General features: G+C 35.8%; 1 protein-coding gene across 1 annotated transcript in view; it reads right to left on the bottom strand.

Annotated features, from left to right (window-relative positions):
- The window catches only part of LOC149085678 (uncharacterized), a 113,750-nt gene extending 93,296 nt beyond the window's left edge, over window positions 1-20,454 (bottom strand). The window contains exon 1 of the mRNA XM_089232476.1: window positions 20,187-20,454. The gene's annotated coding sequence lies outside the window, so the exon portion shown is untranslated. The remainder of the gene's footprint in view (window positions 1-20,186) is intronic.
- Window positions 20,455-20,707: the final 253 nt, after the last annotated feature.

Below are 20,707 nucleotides of genomic sequence, written 5' to 3'. Positions count from 1 at the left end.
GGAAGTAAGTGACTCTATTTGTCCAATGAACGGAAAGGATTGGGTACGACAAAGTTAAATTATTTATGGAACGTTAAAACAAGTAATCAGTTCACACCATTCAGTATTTAGTAAGTCCAAAGAAAAAACTGTTAATGTATAAAAAAATGTTACAGACCTTTAAACAGTTTAATTGCATTCAAAGAAAAGTTCATTCACTACTGGTTTTCTCTTCAGTGAACAGTGGATAGATGGCAGCACCTGAACACGGAAATGAACGGAATCGCGTAGATTATAGACGGACAGTTTTAGGCTCTACAAAATTTCCTACAGCCACCAATTCTGAAGGAATATGGCTGTGAAATGCCTCTGCGGCGGCAGACCGCAGCTGTGTATGGTTAGTTAAGTATCACATTCCAATGCATATTGTAGTATAGTAACCATACATTCTTTACCACGGATACGTGACCAACAAACACAAGTTTTCATTATTGGTGAATGAAATTTGCATCAGCGAATTGTACTTTAGCCCGGATTATACGCAGGGAAATATGATATAGTTATGCCAAAGATGGTGCAAAACAGGTGACTCCGATTCCACACCCGAAGTAAATGGTATTGACATGCTCTCTCACGTCTTGTCCACAGAAGCAAAAGAAATATCGGGAAGTATATTCCTCCCGATAGTGCATTCAATGAGGGGTAATCAGAATTATTTTGTTTGCACCCACAATTCTTTTTCATCTTATCCCGTTGAATTTAAACCTATTAGTCACCGACGTTATCCGACAAACATAACATTGGTTACAAGTGACTATGATTTTGACAAGACAGTCATACCAATATGTTCAGCTACCATATAATCAATAACATTTAGACATGGTGAACGACATTTTTTTCGAACTGTTTCACCAATACTCTTTCGTGATTTCAACTCCGAATACACTGAATACTCAAACGTGTAATCGTTTGTTGATTCGAATATTTCGAGCATTTTCTCTAGGAACACGTTTCTTCCAAAGACTTCATCGAGATGGAATCGGCGGAAAAGAAAAGAATCAACAATTCAGATCAATGTCCGAAAAACAAGCCATGAATTCTACGAGAATGCGCTCGATAGAGAGAGATAGCGAAAGGGGAAGTGGGAGAGAAGAAGACGCAAGATTCATCGACGTTACTGTCGAAAGAATGCGGACATGTCAACTTGATCGACGTTTTAACTCTTACGGAATGACTTTCTCCTCATCCATACAACGCCCCCGCATCACACACAACCTTTGCATACCGTAAATCTGAGAAAACAATGTACAGGATGATATTCAGGAAGGAAGAAGCTGAAGCAGATCCTTCCTGGAAGCCTGGAAAATAATCGCCGCGACATGATTCTTCTTGAATTACATAAGATTCCGCCGCTTGTTACATTACAGAGAACAAGGTTTAAATTATTACCCATAATCACTTTAATACTCGCCCAGAAGCTTTATTACTTTAATCAGAACGAAAGGATATCTTCACACCAGTGTCTGTGCAGCAACTAACGAGGATCTCTTCCGGGCAAACCTTCGTCATTGAGATCTTCTTGTTCCGGAGAGAGGAATTTGTTGTCCGACTTACTTCAGCGTAAGGGCAAACACAGTAGTTTTTTAACCTTTTTGTTTGTTTGCTTTCTGTTTGAAAATCGTAATCAAACATTTTGTTTTTTAAAACTTTGTCACTTGAAAAATTAATATTATGTATACACTTATATATAACATACTAAATTATTTATAATTTTTTTTATTTTTTTAAGAATGTACAAATTTATTGGCTATTCATTGAGAATATTATCAGATTCCGAATTTTCGACGTTGAAAGTGCTATCTCATTGTATATGGATTGTCGTAAAAACAGATGGGAAGAGACGACACAACTCAAACAGTAGGTGGCAGCACGATATGTTCTGGCGTCTCTAGTAATATAGTAAGTCTAACCTAACAAAACTCGGGTCTATCGCCATGCATGAGCAATTTACTACCTCGCGAGTTGCGCCGGAAGTGCAAGTGTGTGTACATCTAAGAGTCCGAGTGCACACCTAGTGTGGCGTCTGGTTTTTCACTGCTGCCATTTATATTTCAGAAGTGAAGTGAGTGAAGTGTACGAATATTTGTACCATTTGTTGGCGTGTTGCTCTCTTAGGAGAGACCTTTTACGGAGATATCGGCTCGGAGGCGGGAACCACAGAAAACTAACTTCAGCTGACCACCAATGTGGCACCAGTGGGGTTCGAACCCGTGACCTCGCGATGCGAGTCCGTCAAGATGACCACTCGACCACCACGGCGGCAATATAGTAATTCTGCCAAGTAGAGCCGTACGTTCAAACAACATTAGTGAGCGGTGGATTCTTCCAATCGAGTAGAAAATATCTATGCAATTTCTACGTAAAAAATGTGTTCTTGAAAATGAAAAGTTCTCTTCATTCAGAGAGATTATATCACTTTCGTACAAAGTATCCTTGTGTGTTCTAGACCACATCGCTACAGAAGCACTACTACTTCTTATCTACACATTCACCTCGTAATCATTCCTCTGGGGAATTTCTACAAATTGGTACATTTTAGAACAAGTGTTCTGAGAATATGTGTGGTCCTAATGTATTCAGGTTGCCAGAGTTATGAATGTTTCGTGTTCTAGTGGTGCTGCCATCTGGCTCCAATATTTTAAAGTTAAAATGGTAGATGGTTGGATTATTGTGTTATGACCCACACAGAAGCGGTGACACAAGCAATACACTTTGTGCAAAATTCAAAAGTGACATAATCTCTCTTTATTTTGATCTAGCTTCTAGTTTTAAATACTAATACTATATATATTATCAATAACATATAAAGCTTTAATAGTGACCAGCAACCACGTGCTTAAAAACACCGTAAGAGCACCTAAAAAAACACACGTGTTGCCACAAGAATATACTACAATTTTACTGTTCTTATGATTTTCATGGATCTCTAATGGACAGACATGGTTTCCAAATCAGGTAATCAATCTTTTGTATTCTTGTATTTAACTCGTATAATGTTCAAAAGGAAAAAACCACTGTTCAGCGGTTCGATTCCGCGCAGAGGCAAGTCAAGTTTTGTTTCCGAAATCCCTCTCCACATATCTCGTTTTGACGCTCTCTTATATGCAAGCGATAAATAGGGATCATTTATCGCCGAAGATTATTATTAAGAAGACAAAGAAAATTAATTTTTCAGCCGAAGCTTTATTAACTGATGATGTCTCCATTCACGACTGGTCTATTTTTTCCCTTCAAACGATTCAAATGATAACACTAGGTTTTATAACTGGTCACAATATATGCTAGCATGTCCCTTCAATATTTTCTACTTGCTGAAACACCTTCTTGGGATAAGAATTGGAAAAACACTCTACATTCGATGCATCGCATGTTACTGTTGATCTAACAAGGAAAAGGTCCCTTGAAGAATTTATGGAAAAAAAAAATACTTATGGAATAAAAAAAGTACAATCATCTCACCCAGGGACACATAAAAACGAAAAAATTAGCGGCGGAGTGCAATTATTAAAGCCGCCAAAAATTGTTAAAAATTTACTCAGATTTACCAATGGACCGTAATATCACAACAGTTGTCTATTCATCGCCTCTCCCGCCCTTTGGCGATATCTATAGAAAAACTTCTTTTCACTGTCTCCCGAACAAACTTCTAGCTCTCTATCATTTTTCTTCTTTCTCTAAACAGCTTCTCTAACCTACAAAAACAAAGTAACTTGATTCCCCCCCCCCCTCTTTCTTCGACCACGTTGTACCTGATGATGTGATTTTGAATGATCTACGATTGAGGGATTCAAAAATTAATTCTAGGCCTTTATTGAAGTTCAAAATATCGATATTTACTCTTTCTTTCTTTATGAGTGACCCAAAATAATTCAATCAGATTTTTTTTTCAATATTTTTACGCATATTTAAATAAGTAGAATCAATGTCAATTTTTCCAAAACTTTTTGAAGACGTCACCTTGGGACCCTTTCCATGAAAGCTCTCGTTTACTCATATCAACCAATGGACCGTAACCGCAAACACCAAACCATCCCGTGCTGCAACTTACCAGGCTACTGTCAGATATTGGTGTTTATTCAGCTTTGTCGATGTGTCATTTCGAAAACCCATGTACACCGAATAATTCGTTTTTCCTTAGCACAATATACTTAGGAAAATATGGGTTCAATGATATAAATGAAGCGTGTAGTGAATGAATATCGTGTGCGGTATTTTCGTTATTTCTTATGGAAATTTCGTCACGGAATAGTGTGGGAAAACCACAACAGATCACTGTGGAGGGTAAAAAAAGTCATTTTCATCGGAATTCGGGATTCCCCCTCCCCCGTTTTCGTAGAAAAGAAAATGTCGAGCCGTCACGTCACGATAGGTGGGCACCCACAATCGAAACACACATCAGCACTTCCAATATCAAGACGGAAATTGCATGGAATAAAATCTCATTCAGGAAAAAGAAAAGTTAGAATATACTTCAGAGTTGGGAAAAAAGAAAACTCTTAAAAAATATCTCACGATCTCTTTTTTTTTTTCCAAATTCTTCGACAAGATCTTATTTTCTTCGGATTCGAGATATTTGCATGCACGTAATATATGTTTCTCGAAGGTTCGATTTCAGAACTTGGATATCCTAATCGTAATAAATGCTAGGAAAAGTGTTGTAGATGTGTTATTTCTTCTTCTTTATACCTAAGTATGATATTAGTTCTCTTTTTTGGAAATACTAAAATACATCTGCCCCATCCCTAATACGATTTTTCGAAAGAAAAAAAAAAACTTTTTTCGTAGAATTCTTTCCTTTCCCCTTAACACTTCTTCGACGCATATAAGCTAGTGTTAGATCGTTTCTCGCACCTGTTCTTCTCATGCTTGTTTAAGCTCATGGTGACCGTTAGGTTGAATAAGGAGAGAGAAGCATCACTTTATATATATGTATGCAAGGCTGGCGATTCTTTTCCGAAAGAGAGATGGATGTGATAAGTCGAATATTTTATTTTTCAACAGAATGTACCAAAAAAAAAAAAAACGTTAAGAACTTATGGCCCGGAAGTTCATATATCGTCCACTATAGCGAAAAGCTACTGCAAATGCCTTCCCAGATCTAAACATTTCGAAATTCGTGAAAAAGAAACATCCCTCGAAAGTAAACTTCTAATCCTAGAAAAATCCGGATTTTGAGTTTTCCCCGAATCAACGTCTTGGAGGAGTTTGTAAGCACTCACTCCTCTATAAACTTCTAGTTCCTTTTCACTTGAAGTTCTAAGCGTCACATATTTTATTTCTCTGAACTCAATGGAAAACAATTGCTTTGGTATGACTTACAATACACTAAGAACCCCATAAATTTTTTAACAGTTTAAAAGTTTAAGAAATTGGTATATTTAAATGCGATTTGTGGGAAAGTTACCTCACTAAGGAAAGTTTTTTTTTTCCTTTGGGTACAGAAACAAAATGTAGTTTAAATTTCGTTGATAGATGACGCTGCACAGAAATTAATCTTCGGACATATTATGCAAATCACAGTCATAAAAAACAAGGCGTACGATTAACAGCTTATTTCTGAATATTCTTGTTATCAGCACTTAGAAAAGCTTTTCATTGTGATAGTGACCGTCGGAGGATAAAGCATTGTGTGTGTGAAGTTCTTTTACCTCAGCCAAGAATCACAGGCCGAAGCTGTACGAACATTTCAAACACAAGAAATTGAAGAAAGGTTCAGGTCTAGCATTTCATGACTTGTTTCGTGCTTTCGTGCTCCTTAATCTATACACAAAAATGTTAAATAATTTTTTTCTGAACCAAAAGCTATTATAGGAATTTATGGGATACCTTTAATGTGCCTATAGATATGTCATTCAGCATACTCTCCAAATGTATTGATGATGAAGGGCGCGGTAGCCCAGGTCGATAAGATACTCACCTAAAGTACCAAAGAATGTGTCGCGAGTTCGATACCCGGTTCGCCCTTGTCAGAAAACTTTTCTGACAATGGTACAAGAAAAACAGCGACCGCAGAAACAATTACTACCGCAGGGAGTCCCCCATCGAAGGGTTAGCGCACCAACCTCTGGATGAGTATAAAAAATAAGCCTGCTGTTTGGAATCGGCAGTAAATTGTAGGTCCCGGTCTGCCCTCGTGTGCAGAAAATGACTGTGGTGGTACACAAATGATGTAATTTGTTTTTATTAGCTCTGAGTTTGTTAACTGTGAAATAATTTATTTCGTTAATTCTGAAATTACTTCTTCAATTCGGAAATTAGTACTACTTCAATTTTAAAATTATTACTCCAATTCTGAAATTAGCACTACTTCAATTCCGGTACTAGTATTTCAATTCTGAAATTAACACCTCAATTCTGAAATTAACACCTCAATTCTGAAATTAACACCTCAATTCTGAAATTAACACCTCAATTCTGAAATTAGCACTACTTCAATTCCGGTACTAGTATTTCAATTCTGAAATTAACACCTCAATTCTGAAATTAACACCTCAATTCTGAAATTAACACCTCAATTCTGAAATTAACACCTCAATTCTGAAATTAACACCTTAACTCTCAAATTAATACTACAACTCTCAAATTGGTCATTAAATTATGAAATGATTACTTATTCAATTCAGAAATCGCTTCGATTCAATGATTTCTTTGATTCAGGATTCCTTTAGTTTAATAAGTTTTGAATTTTCATCAATTCTGAAAGACTGTGATCAATATTAATACTTATTTCAATATATCTGCATTTTCAGTCATGCCTAATTTTTATTAAGTTCTGTTTAATATGACATCCTGTGATTATATAACGTTCCAGAATACCGCTACTCCTTTGCGAAATATGGAAAATCGAGGACCGAGTAGAATCCCAAAAACTGTACCCACAACTCTTTGAAATGGCTCTGTCTTCATGTACAAATACAAATACAACGCCACAACAGGCAAACTGCCCAACGAGGTGGCTGACTTAAGAACATCATGGATCCCCGAGCCATGTTTTGGAGGCCCTACCACTACTGCTACACCACACATGCACCCCTCCCACCCGCGGAACCCCCCAACGAATCGGTACATGCGGGAATGTGCGTGTACGTGTAGTGAAACCTGACGTGAAGTTTTTTGTTTCTCTGTAATGCTTGTTATGTGTAGTGCTGCCAACTGCCACTAGTTTTTCTAACTATGAGTGAAGTGTTATGATTGAATGATTTATCGTTGTAGGACTGTTGCTCTCTGTGGCGAGACTTTTTAACGGGGAGATCGGCTCACATTTGCGCCTTGAAGTTGGAAACCACAGAAAACCAACTTCAGCCGACCACCACTGTGGGGTTCGAACCCGGATCCTCGCATCGCGAGTCCGTCACTATAACCACTCGACCACCACAGCGGCAAATTCATGTATATATATGATTAATTGTACGCAGATAAATTGTTAAAAGATACTTCAAACTACGTAAAAAACTTTAAATCGTATAAAGAAGCCATGTTCAGTTTAAAGATTTCCAAAAAAAATAAAATAAATTTCCTTTTTTCATTCGATAACAAATTTTAATGAAATACAAATTGATTCGAAAAGAAAGAAACAAAAAAAAAAGGGAAAAACGGGAACAATTTCAGGTCTCTTTTGTTTAAAAAAAGAAGAAATATTCAATTACATCCAACTGACACGTAAATTCATTTGTAAAACGTACGTTAAAGCCGCAAATACGTAAAACACGTTTCGCGGGAAGCGATGATTAATGCCCAGACCGCAAATTCCTCAAAACAAAAAGAAAAAGTGGGAGAAAAACTCGAGAAAATTAACATTCCGAAATAATATTCGAGAATACGAAACGAAAGAGGAAGAAGACGAAAAATTGCTGATATTTGTACGGATGGCATGATTGATCTCCACGATTTCACTGATATTTACATCGCATAGTTTAACAAATTCCTTTGCTTTTTTCCTCTCACTGCACCGCTAAAAATGTTTTATACAGTGCGCCACAAAAGTTTAGGCACACAGTACATGCCCATCGGTTCATTTGCATCATTGTTGTCGCACCATGGTCATTTTCTGCACACTAGGGCTAATTAGATTGGGACCTACAATTTATTTCCGATTCCGAATGGCAGCCTTTTTTTCTGTACTCACCGAGCGGTGGGACTTCCTCTGGTAGCAATCTTTTTCTGTAGTCACGTCACCGTTTCTGTTGTAGCCCTGTGTCGGGAAAGTTTATGGCAAGGACGAACAGAATATCGCGACACCTCTAAACATCCTTTGTTACTTTAGGTGAGTATCTTATCGACCTAGGCTACAGCGTCGACACAGTATATACTTTAACAAAATTAATATATGATATGAAGGGCTCAGGGAAACTAAAATTAAAAGGAAAAAAATTGAAAATCAAATTTTACGTGCTTGCAAAGTATAGGTACAGAATCGAATTTATGCACATTTCAATCTGCCACGTGAATTTACGTCACAAAGGCGTGTTTCGCATGTTTGCTACACGAATCTTGAATGCATTCGTGAGACAAGCACCATGGCAAACTTCACCCAGTCCTCGGAAAAGGAAGTATTGTGGGTATGGGTATTTGGTCACAAAATAAATGTGTTTTTCAAATTTCTATTGAATTAATCTATTTAAACGAAGCATCTATAGAGTGGTAGGACGTGGTGAGCATTATAAACCCCAGCATTAGAAAACTCCGAATGACCAGTTGGCATGACGAAAGACAAATATGAAGACATAACAAAAATACTGCTAGTAAAACAAAACAGAATTGAATATTTCGAGAGGAAACAGGAAACTGTTTGTAGTTGAATTCACGAAGTCGGAAATTTCAGAAGAGCAAAATGATCGACAAACCATTCTTGAAACGTCCCTATAAGCAAGTGCAATTGGACTAGACTCGAGACCATATGTCGTATTAATGCGGATCATGACGCCTGAACTCTTTAGTGATGAAAAGTTGTAGAATTTATAGATGACCCACACGGTTATTCGTATTATTCGCATGATCCAACAAAGAAGTCCAAGAACTTTATTCAGTAAGGTGGAAGTTCAGTGATGGTGTGGAAGTTTTTCGTTTTAATGGGCAGACATTCATGGGCAATCTTAGATGACAATCACAATTCAGAAATGTACAAACAACCACTTGAAAGCTACTTATTACCATTTTGAAGCAATATTAAGTGTTTTAAGCTGGACCTTTCACGAGCATCATGCTTCCATTCACACCTCAAAGTCAACGAAAAAGTGAACAAGAAAACAATACTTTTTCGGTTTCAGTTCTGAGAAACGCGATTGAGAAAGCATAATTTGTTTTGCCCAGAATTGCTATAAAACCTTGTGTCGATGAAAATGCATGTTAAAAAACGATGTTATAAAAAGCAATGGCAACCGCATATGTCCCTAAAATTATTTACATGATTTCTAAGAGATTTCTTTCTGAGTATTTAAAATTTGTGCCTAAACTTTTGTCGCATGCATTTGCACTGTTGTCGCTATAATGTAGCAAATATTCGAGATCTGTGTTCAGTTTTTGTTATGTGTCATTTGTCACGAGAATCCTTCACAAAATGTGTAAAGTCTCGCAATTAACATTGAATAACTTTATTTAAATAATTAATTTACATTAATTAATTGAAATAAATTACTCAAACTTGTATAACATTCTTTTTATGTATTTTTGCGTGCGTTTGATATCATATCTATAATAGCTGCAGTTTCATATGAAACTCCATAATGTTTTCTCGTAACAGTGACGTAAAGTATGTATTTGTCTTTTGTATATTATGGCATCCTGTGATTATATAATGTTTTAGAATACCGTGACCTTTGCGAGAAATGGAAAATCGGGGATGAAGTTAAGCTCCAAAAACTGTTCGAGCTAGGCCCACAACTCTTTGAAACGGCCCTGTCTTCGTGTATAGGCCCATATATGATTGACTAGCTGTTCCCGCGGTTTCGCTCACGTGAATTTGGTAGTTCAAAAATTGCTTGGCTGTGATTCCTTATAATAACATTTGAATCCTACAATAACGTAATGTATTCTAATGCACCTTCGTGTTACTTTATCTGCAATTTGTGGTGATTTTGCTGTTTTTTTAATAATGTTTCGAGTCGTATATTGTTAAATAAATTGATAAGCTGTTTCTGAAAATTTCCAGCTTTCAATGATTTCGTACACTTTGACTATGATGGTCTTTGAACTAATAAAAATATTCTTCGATAATTTTATTTTAACACTTCTTTTATATGGTTTGCCCCAATAAAAACGTATTGCAAACAAAAAATTACAAACACGTAAATTGCATAATACATGTGTAATTTCATTATCGCGTGTAACGTGTATTTTGGAAGCAAAAAGACGGTGTCTAAAAAAGCATATTTGCAAAATCTACAGAAATGCTGAAAAACAACTGAACGGAAAAGAACTATTTCACCATTTATAATTTAATAAATATAAAAATCCATTCAAAATTACTAAATGAAGTAATCTCAGAATTTTTGTAAGGAATCATCAGAAAAATCTTTAGAATCATTGTAAGAAATAAACAGAAAATATCCAGAATCGGTGAGAAAAAACCCTCCAGAAATCTGTTTTCAGAATTGTTGAGAAAAATAATTTGTAAAGAAAACTCCCAGAATCACACGGAAACAAATAACAAATAATTTATCAGAAATATTTTCATAATGAGTGTACAAAACGTATTCGGAATCCATATAAACTGTTATTTAGTGAAAGAAATAAATTTTAATGAATAAAAATCCTTCACATATATATAGTTGAGATCCTGTTTAACTTATGACCTTTGCGCCATCCGCAATATGGACAGCCCCCTCATCGACTTCATGAAAAGTTTTGATTTAACCCGTACTGTCTGAAATGTCGACGATTCTGTTCTAAGGTTTCGTGCAGGTTAGAAGTGAAAGACGGACTTTCACTAAAACTAGCACTATTTTATTCCATGAGGTTGATGAAGGTGGATTTGATAGAAAAAACTGGCTGAAATAAACCAAATATGCTAGAGAAAAAAAAATATGTATCTGTATTTTTAACTGTAAATTGCGCCATTCACTGCTTTATCAGGAGCACGTATTAAATTTATACCTGTGACACATTCGACATAATCCGCAAATCGTCTTCAGACATTAAACGGTTGAAAGTGACATTTATGTTGACAGGGGATGGACAGGCGTAATGCGACAAAACCCCCCATAATGAAGGGCATTTGCTATGCAAATATTAAATCTCGTTTACGCTCACGTTCGTCGATGGTGTTAAATATTATTGAACGGATCATAATACATCGAATTACTGTAAATTAGAGGGAAATGGAGCACATCGTATTAAATATTTGTGAATCCCCCCTGGACGTAGAATAATGAGGGAATACTCAGTGTTTGATGGAAATAAATGGCAGTATTTTACTATTATTTTAATTGAAGGCATCATATTTGTGCGCTTTGTAATCAAATATAATCCAATAAGTGAGACGATAATTCATTGCCTTTTCAAGTTTTCGTGCTTTAAAGATAGCATTGCTTTCGCCGCTAAAGGTGCGCGTGCAAATATTTCAAAACAAACGTTTTTCAGCCAATATCTTCGAAAATTTGAGCAAATACTTCGAAGCAAATCTTATTCATCGCCAGTCAATGTATAGTTTGTAAAGTGATAGCAGAGAATTTAATAAGACTAGTTACATACGTTATGTTCAATTGAATTTATTAATAAATGTCATCATTGAACATTCAATAAATATTCTGTGATATTCAATATTCTTTATACAAATAAATGCAAGGCCACAACAGCGAAAATGCCAAACGATGTGGCTGAAAAAAAAGGTCTCTATAACAAATATGGATGCCATGTATTGCTAAAATACAGAAACCCAGTTAAAAATGCAAAATATCTAATTAACGTATTTATTATAGATATTTCATTTCTTCTACTCGTAACGTATACTTGGATTTAAAAAAATAATTTTTTACGCGATCTTCTTTGTGTGCTCTAATTTCCTATTATACTTAGTAGTTGTTCTTATGAGCTCGACATAAAAAAAATCAACGTCTCTAAGAATATTATTAGCTTATTTTCATTCATAAAATCGCTAAAAATCAGGGAAATAATACAAATACAAAGGCCACAATATATACTAAATTATGTAAAAAATCTAAACTATATCAAAAATACAAAGCAATCACGTAAGTGCAATAAAAAACCAATAATTATTATGAAATATACATATTGCACATAAAAAAATATGGTTGTCGCATATAAGTATGGATAACCATAATTTTCGAGATATATTTTGAAGAGAATATTTCGAATACACAAGTTCTATATAAAATTCTATTGATTGTATCATCATGAAATTATAATATGATATTTTTCCATATGCATAGTGTCAAAGAATTTTTAGGACTGGCGCTAGATTTCACATCCAACAATGGCACCACCAGTGTGATCGCGTATTTAAGATAGCATGATAAAACTCAACCGTTTGCCGACGCACTCCCAAAAGTACTGCACGTTTGTTAAACTAACTCAAACAACAGGGACGTTAATTAGGGAAGTAATTTTTTTTTCCCTGTGGAATTATTGAGATGGAAAAAAGATCTGTTGTCTAAATTTAAAGAAACTTGGTAAAAATACCACAGAAACGTACAAATTGATGAAATAAGTTCACGGCAAGTTTCTTTTCTTTTTAAATACACAAACTTTTTTTTGTTGGATGAGAGAGATACGCTAAAACATGTTCATCATACGGGATGACCTAGGACACCTGAGATTATTGAAGAAAATTCGTTATTTCGTAGCAAACAATCGCTGTGCGTCACCGAGAACGATGGAAGTCTTCAAACATCTAACTATTCGAACCATCCTGCATGAAGATTTGGGAAAAACAACTCTTTTCTGTGATAAATTAGTTCCATACACTTTAGCCAATGAAAAAAAATCAATGAGATGCAAATTGCATGCATCATTTCAGCCGCTGAAAGTTATCCAAACTTCTTGAAATCGATTGTTACAGGGGATGAAGTTAATACGATGTTTTTAGTATGATCTTAAAACAGAATCAGAATTTTATCTGATTATATCAATTTATATCTAATTTGGCGGAGCCAATTTTAAAGCTAGAAATGTACAATTACCGTACATATTGGCGCACAAAATTGAAAAAAAAAAATAGTTGGATAGCATCGTGGAAAAATATACGTATAAAGACAAACAAAATGCAGGTTTTCATATGCTTAAGTTATGAAAAGAAATTAATTAATTATGAAAAGAAAATATATTTTGATAAAAATGAAACTCCATTTATGAAAGACTGGATTATTCAGGATTATTCAGAGCTTTTATAAATTGGTTTTAATTTTCAGGTCGATCTGCATAGAGAAGACGATATTTCAAACAGCAGTTATATGATCCTAAAACAAAGCGACAAAGTGCGGAACTGAAGTCAAAAACTCACCACGTGCCACAAAAAACAAGCTTAGACGCGTGCTTTGGATGCAGTTCCGCAAAGTGAATTGGACCAGGCATTCGAATCATTATGAAATCTTATTTTAGAAATAGAAAACCGAAACTAACTGTAGTTTCTTGTTTCTATTTCATTTTACAGATCCAGTCTTAAACATTCTGTGCATTTTAAAGGTTAAGAACCATATTCTAAAGTCCGTCACGTGTAATTTTCTGATAACGGTAATTTCAACTAATTTCAACTAATTCACACCTACATGAACGGATTTGTGTTTATCTTATGAACTTATCATACGAACATTTAAATTTCGGAACCTACATCACACACATCACTAGGTGAATGTATAGTCGAACCCCCTTTGTTACGTCACCATACGTCCCAAAGAATTTTGACACTATAACGATTTAGGCTTTATATCGAATCATAGCCGAAATTTCGGAGAAGCTTCATTACATAATTACAAACGTTTATTGTGAACTACTGTATATATATACATATTAGTGTTCTCCCACACCCTCCCCCACCCCCATGAATAAAATAATCTGTTTTATACGCATTCAATTTTAATATGAGAAAGTTCGTAATATTGTGGAAACTGTATAATTACTTAAATATTTTTTGATAGAAACTTGAGAAAAAACATACATATAAATTTCAAATTATTTTAATTCTACAAAAATTTAGCGGCGCATTTTATAAGTACAAAAAAGAAATTAAACAAAGGGAAATAATGACGGCGTTGATTTTTTTTTTTTAGTCCGTATTGGTTTCATAATGACAAATTTTCGGTTTTTCAGATATTGAAAGAACTGCTTTCGACATGATTTGAATGGGGCAAATCAAGGCAGACACTATCACTCGAAATGTAATGACCGGCGAGTAAAAGGATGCGCTGTTCAAAAACTTTTCTTGTCAGGCTTGAACAAAGTGGTGTAGTACACTCATTCTACGCTTTCCCTTACCAATCTGTTTCGTTGAATACGTTGATTATTTTTGGTCCCTACACACGTTCAGGTATTCGATGTAATTTGTAGATCCACTGACGACACATTTCTTTATTCATCAAGTAATATGCTGTAAACAATTGTGATGCTGACCGATAATAACAATGGAATGAAAATGATAAATTGAACTCCCTCCGGAATAAAAAAGCAGAATGATAGAAGAAATGTTGTAGAAACTTTTGGGAAATAACACATGGTACATCCGAACAACAGTTGGCGTTATAACGAGTTGGTGCTAAACAGGTTCTATCACATTATAATACCTGAATGGAAAATTTGTTCGCTGAAAATTAGTGGCTCTAAGCGGGGGTAACGCTACAACGGGAGAGGGGGAGCTATAACGGGATTCGACTGTACTGTGAAACAAACAAAACATTTCATTCATGGAAATTTTTCCACAGTCGTGTTTCGAATATTAATTAAATTTAGCACAAAATTAGACATAAAAATGACTTTTTAATACAAAGTACCATAGTTGGTCGAAACTGTATTATTGTTTTCACCATTTTGACCATTTTCTATCCAAAAAATTTTATCGAAGTTCACTCCAGTACCATTTTATATAAATAAGTACTAAGAGTGATAGTCGGATACCTTAAATAGTAGATGAACTGAAGTGTAGAGAGAGAGAGATAGAAACGATTCATCCGTCTCTGTTTGTAGAAGCTCTCGTCACTTTACAAGATAAAAGCACCAAAACTATCCCTTTGAACTTACAAACACAATCGCAACTGTCTCCGGCCAAGCATTAACGATCACCGAAATAGCAATAGGTGTCTAAGAGAAGTTTTATTTTCACGGAACTCCTAACGGGTTAAAGGGAATTAAACAGGGTCATCTACATCCCAGTAATTAGATTTACGCAGTTGATTTGCTTTTACTCTTCGCCGTCTCTCTCTCTCTCTCTTTCTCACAGTCTCTGTATCTGCTTTCCAGGACACCACCGCCACTGGCTACTGTATCTACCGGCGGTTCGTCCATCAGTCTCTTTGTACGCTCAATTATAACGTCAAAGTGAATGGCCGGCACCGGAAGGCTACCGCTTGCAGCATCTTTTCGCTGTTGAAGCAACTCATCCGTTACTGTTGAGTTTGCAGCACCAAACAAGAGACTGCTCCGGAATTCGACAAAACGTTCGGAAGAGTATCGGCAAAATTACGAATTGAAACGTCCCGGAATAATTCGTAAGGTCGAGTCCGTTCATTGCGTTCGAGTAATCATTGGGATTCAAACGCTTGAATGTCTTATTTTTGTGATGTTATCGGGCTAATCAGAGTCTGCTTTTAGGAATGCGCTGTGATTGAATTTTAGATTAACGCTTGTGGATACGTGTTTTGTCGGTAGGAATCAGAATATTAAACTATTCGCCACATAAGTTTAGAATTTTCAAACAACATCTAGTAATCATTGATATTTTGAGGTGTTATTTCATCAGAATGTCAAAAGTTACACAAGTCAAAAGTGGGGCCGCTGTGGTGGTCGAGTGGTCATAGTGACGGACTCACATCGCGGGGACCCGGGTTCGAGCCCCACCGTCGCCACAGTGGTGGTCGGCTGAAGTTGGTTTTCTGTGGTTAACAACTTCGAGGCGCAAATGCGAGCCGATCTCCCCCGTTAAAAAGTCTCGCCACAGAGAGTAACAGACCTACAAACAGTACAAATATTCAGTCACGACACTCACTCACTTCACTTCTGAGATATAGATGGCAGCACTGAAAAATCATACACAACACTAGATACGTACTCAGACTGTTATGTACACACAATTACACTTCCGGCACAACTCACTAGGTAGAAAATTGCCTATGGCGATAGACCTGAGTTGTGCTCGGTTTGAAAAAAAAAAAAAAGTCAAATGTGAGAAATTTATCCTGGCTCAAACATGTGCCTATTCACACATTAGCCGACATGCCGGAAAAGCGAGGGAGACCAACATGCCGGGGAAAACCCGTATTTTCCGGTAGTGTATCTTCACTCTAAAAATTCTATGGATTGGCTGATTGAATATGGTGAGCCTTATTAAACCTTGGTTTAATCGATCGATCCGCATGCGGGAACGGATCAGACCCTCCCCAACATCGGAAAAGCTGGTGTCCCTCGAGATTTATGGCCGGCCAACATATGCGGGGTAATGCGGTATATGTTACGGCAAATGTGATAAATCCATTGACGCTGCATAATAGCCGGTTCTTATGCGTAATCACCGACCATTTTGGTTAGTTTGATAACATTTGCGAATTTAGCACATTCACCGGTTATCTATAATCGTCAGGTAATAATAAAATGCCAATAAGTTATATAAATTTACGTGACATTTTGCTCACGCTTCAGTCTAGGATGATGGATTCGATCGGTGATAATGATTATGTTTAAAAATGATGATAAATGTTAAGAAACTGATATTACCAAGACTGATAATAACGTATGTCTAGGTAATTATATAACTATTATTACATAACTTGATATGTTTTTCATATTTATACCACTTATTTTCATTTAATCTAATTTTTATGGTAGCGCACCCATAACGTACGGAAGAAACTGATATGTGGTTGAATTTAATTGATGTGTCGATATGATTTTTAGTCTTAAGACGTTTTCGCATAATTTCGTATTCTTAAAACGACAAAGGGTATCAAACGTATTCACCGATATGATTTAAACTGTAATCACAATTTTTGGATAAGAGATCAACATAGATTGGTTAAAAACCTGAATTTAACCAATCCGTGTTGATCTCTTATCAAAAAATTGTGACTATAGTTTAAACCATGTCGGTGAATACCGCCCTTAGTGTGATTACTTACCAACCTCATTTTGAATATTCATGATCACCTGTAAAAGGGAAAAGTGTAGGAAAATGTATCAACCCTTTCCGAGATGATGACTGATTATGCATAATTACAAGTGGCTATGGATGATAACCAATTTATCGCATTTATCGTAAGATGTGTACATTGTAAGAGAGTCCGTTATAACGAGAACTCACACAATCACCGGGAATATCGTCTTTACAACCGACTTATCATCATAAGCGAATTCCATTTTTTTGCTCCGCCAGCTACTGCAAAACACAGATTACTTTTTTTTACTAAAATTATAGAAAATCCCTCCTATATCTGCATTATAATCGTCTTCATGATTATTGCGTTCTAATATTAGTGAATGACTTTAGTCGTGAAATTGTATTATTCTTGCAGCAGTTGATTCTCCCAGACGTCTCTTGCATAGAATTCGTCATTCTCAAAACAATTAGGAGCACTGAGTGAACAATTAAAATTCTCAATTATTGTATCACTGCTCATTTCTATGACTGCACTGACTCCGTTCATTTTTCTGCTAGTCGGGGATTATCTTAACACGAGTTATTCACAGACTTCAAACGACAAGTTCCGTTCAAATAATCCCTGGCAATGACCGTGAACTTCGTGTCACTGGGATATACAGAAGTCCAATAAAATCTTCACACATCTCATGTGCACAGCGGGAAAGCCTAAAAATATTAAGTTGATTAAAATGTGAGTTGATTAAAAATGTGACTTTTCTGTTTCTATCTCATAAGTGCCTCAGGGTTATATTTACAAGAAACATTTGCGATGATAAGTGGTAATAACAATTATACTCTCAATCTAATTCTTGGGAGGGAAAAACTGGCCGTTTAATATAGGATGATGATAGGATTTTGTTTCCGTTGAAGCAAAAGTTTCTTGATTTTCAACTCGCTATAGCCGAGCGTTTCCCCCCCCCCCATCTTTAACATTTGATCACCACTAACAAACTACTCGTTATAGCAAGTACGTTATAACTCATAGTCGTTATGTCGGACTTGATAAAGATTTTCACTTTCAAGACATGTGCAGTAGTTTCAACCGGCGTAATTAGGACGAAGAATCAGCACGTTTAGAAAACTCGGTTAAACTAGATGAACTCACTTAAACAATGTTTAGTTAATGAAATAGTGTATTTTATATGCTGAGTTTGTGGGCCTAATGCATAGTGAAATATTACATTAACTGAATACATGGGGAATTGATTGGAGATAAGAATCGTGCGATTATGCTTTACAGAGCAAATAAAGACTAAAGATATCGTGAGGCAGTGGTACAAGAATATTTAAATTCTGTGTTTCTTGATCAACATTCAATGGAGTTCTGCATACAAAAATTTGGAAACGTTCCGTTTTGAAAGAAAATTAGTGGAAATGTTACTTTTTTGATCAAGATTGGAACTGATTAAGTTTTAAAATTGGAAATTTCTACGTCACCCGTCGATTCCAGAAGGTTTCACCTAGCCAAGTAAGATATCCTTACTTTCTCTCTCTTGTGAGTAACGTACGATCATTCTATAACAGAACCTCCAATAACGGACACTCCTGTTAGAGGACACCTTTTGACACCTACACTAACGGACACTTTCTTGAATTACATCAACGGGTCTCAATGTATTTTACTATCCATTAACGGATACTCTCTCATTTTTAGCAGACAAAATTTTCAATTCCACGGTTGTCCGTTATCGAGAGCTTCTATTGAACAGTGCGACATTGCAAGTGCAGAACTTTTGAAAAATGTGGCATTTTGAAAAAAAAATTCTTGACGTCGATAGGACAACCGCTCTGTTATGTTCCCAATTGAATAAAAAATACCGAAGTGAATTGACAAAACTAATATGTTCCTACATATATATGATTGTATAACTTTTTGGTAGAAACCACCCACTTAAAACATTGTAATTTCTACCAAAACTATTCCCGTTCGAATAACCTCGGTTGAATAATTCAAAAGAGTTCATCCAAAGATTCAGAAACATTTGAAATGTGCATTACGCAAAAAGTGGAAATGTTCCCTTTTGAAAACAAGTTTCTCATATAGTGTTATTCCGAAAAAAATTCCACGAGCATGGATAAAACAGTACAGGGTACTCCACAAACTCATACCTGGACGTCAATAATTCACGTGATGCTACATATATTAGCACTAAAATAAGCCCACGCTACTAGGAAATAGATCCAATTAAAATCACACTGACACAGCACACTTTTATAATCATATAAAAAAGAATTATTCCCATAGAAATTTAAATTACCGGCGAATTCCTCTAATCACGTACGAATGATATTCCAAAAATGTATTTCCCATCTGATACTTTCCTTAATTACGACGGAAAGGAAATTAAGAGTTCCAATAATCATCCGAACTTTTTAATTAGCTCTCATTAAGTCGGATATTAAGAATTCCACTCGGTATAGCAATTATAATGTAAAGGAAAAAAGAAAAACACATTCAATGCGTGTCACAAGGTAGTTATTTCTCCGGTAATTTCTTTTCCGGAAGTATTATTAAGCTAATTACCACAATAAATTCCTCTCAGATCTCGATATACATAACTTCTTAGGCTTAATTTATCCAATTATTTCCACTATACGTTAATGTGTAAATCCGTTCAAAAACCATGCTCATAAATTCCTTCACGAGTTTCCAAAGAAAATTGGCAATTATGGAATTTAATTGCAATCGATCACCAAGTGGATACTGAGAACTTCGCGTTAATTATTTCCATTTTTCTAGGATAAAATTCCACAAAACAAATGTCATATAATTTTTTTGAGTCATTGTCATGATTATATGGAAATTATTGTGCATAAAATTCGTAAGTTTCCAAAGGAGAAAAAAACTTACCTTTACTTGAGGAAAATTCTTACTATTATTAGGAAAATTCCTTCAGGAAAAAGAAAAAAAAAGTCCGCACAATGATCAAGTCCAACGTCAGGAAAAAAATAATGAATTAAGATGAAAGAAACGCCAATCTCCCTTCACATATTACTATTAGTTGTCTCGTTCGGAGCAATGGTCAGTCGGTACATCCTCTCCGAATGAAAACCAGAGCATCGACTGTGTCCGTACTTGGAAGTCTGCGTTATACTTCGTACCCACACACTCACACAGTGGATATCTTGTTCTTCTCTTTCTCCACCTTCCGAAGGTAAGTAGGATTACTACCTAACCCCCTACACCCCCCTCCTTTCCTACTTCTCTGTTCCTTTTCAAGAGAGGGTATGGGAGGGAGGGCGGAAAACCTTACGCACTCATTGGATGCCAGTAGCGACATCATGCGGTAAATTCACGCAATTCACATGGAAAATTTCTCTCCGGTTTTTCCAGGATTTCGACGAAGTTGTGGGGGAGCTTTCAGGAAAAGA

Source organism: Pholcus phalangioides, unplaced genomic scaffold, assembly GCF_987345545.1.
Source record: "Pholcus phalangioides strain wild (caught in Gottingen) unplaced genomic scaffold, Ppha-v1.0 ptg000006l_1, whole genome shotgun sequence".
Lineage (NCBI taxonomy): Eukaryota > Metazoa > Arthropoda > Arachnida > Araneae > Pholcidae > Pholcus > Pholcus phalangioides.
Note: the sequence above shows the minus strand (reverse complement) of the source record. Positions and strands in the feature narration are given on the sequence as shown.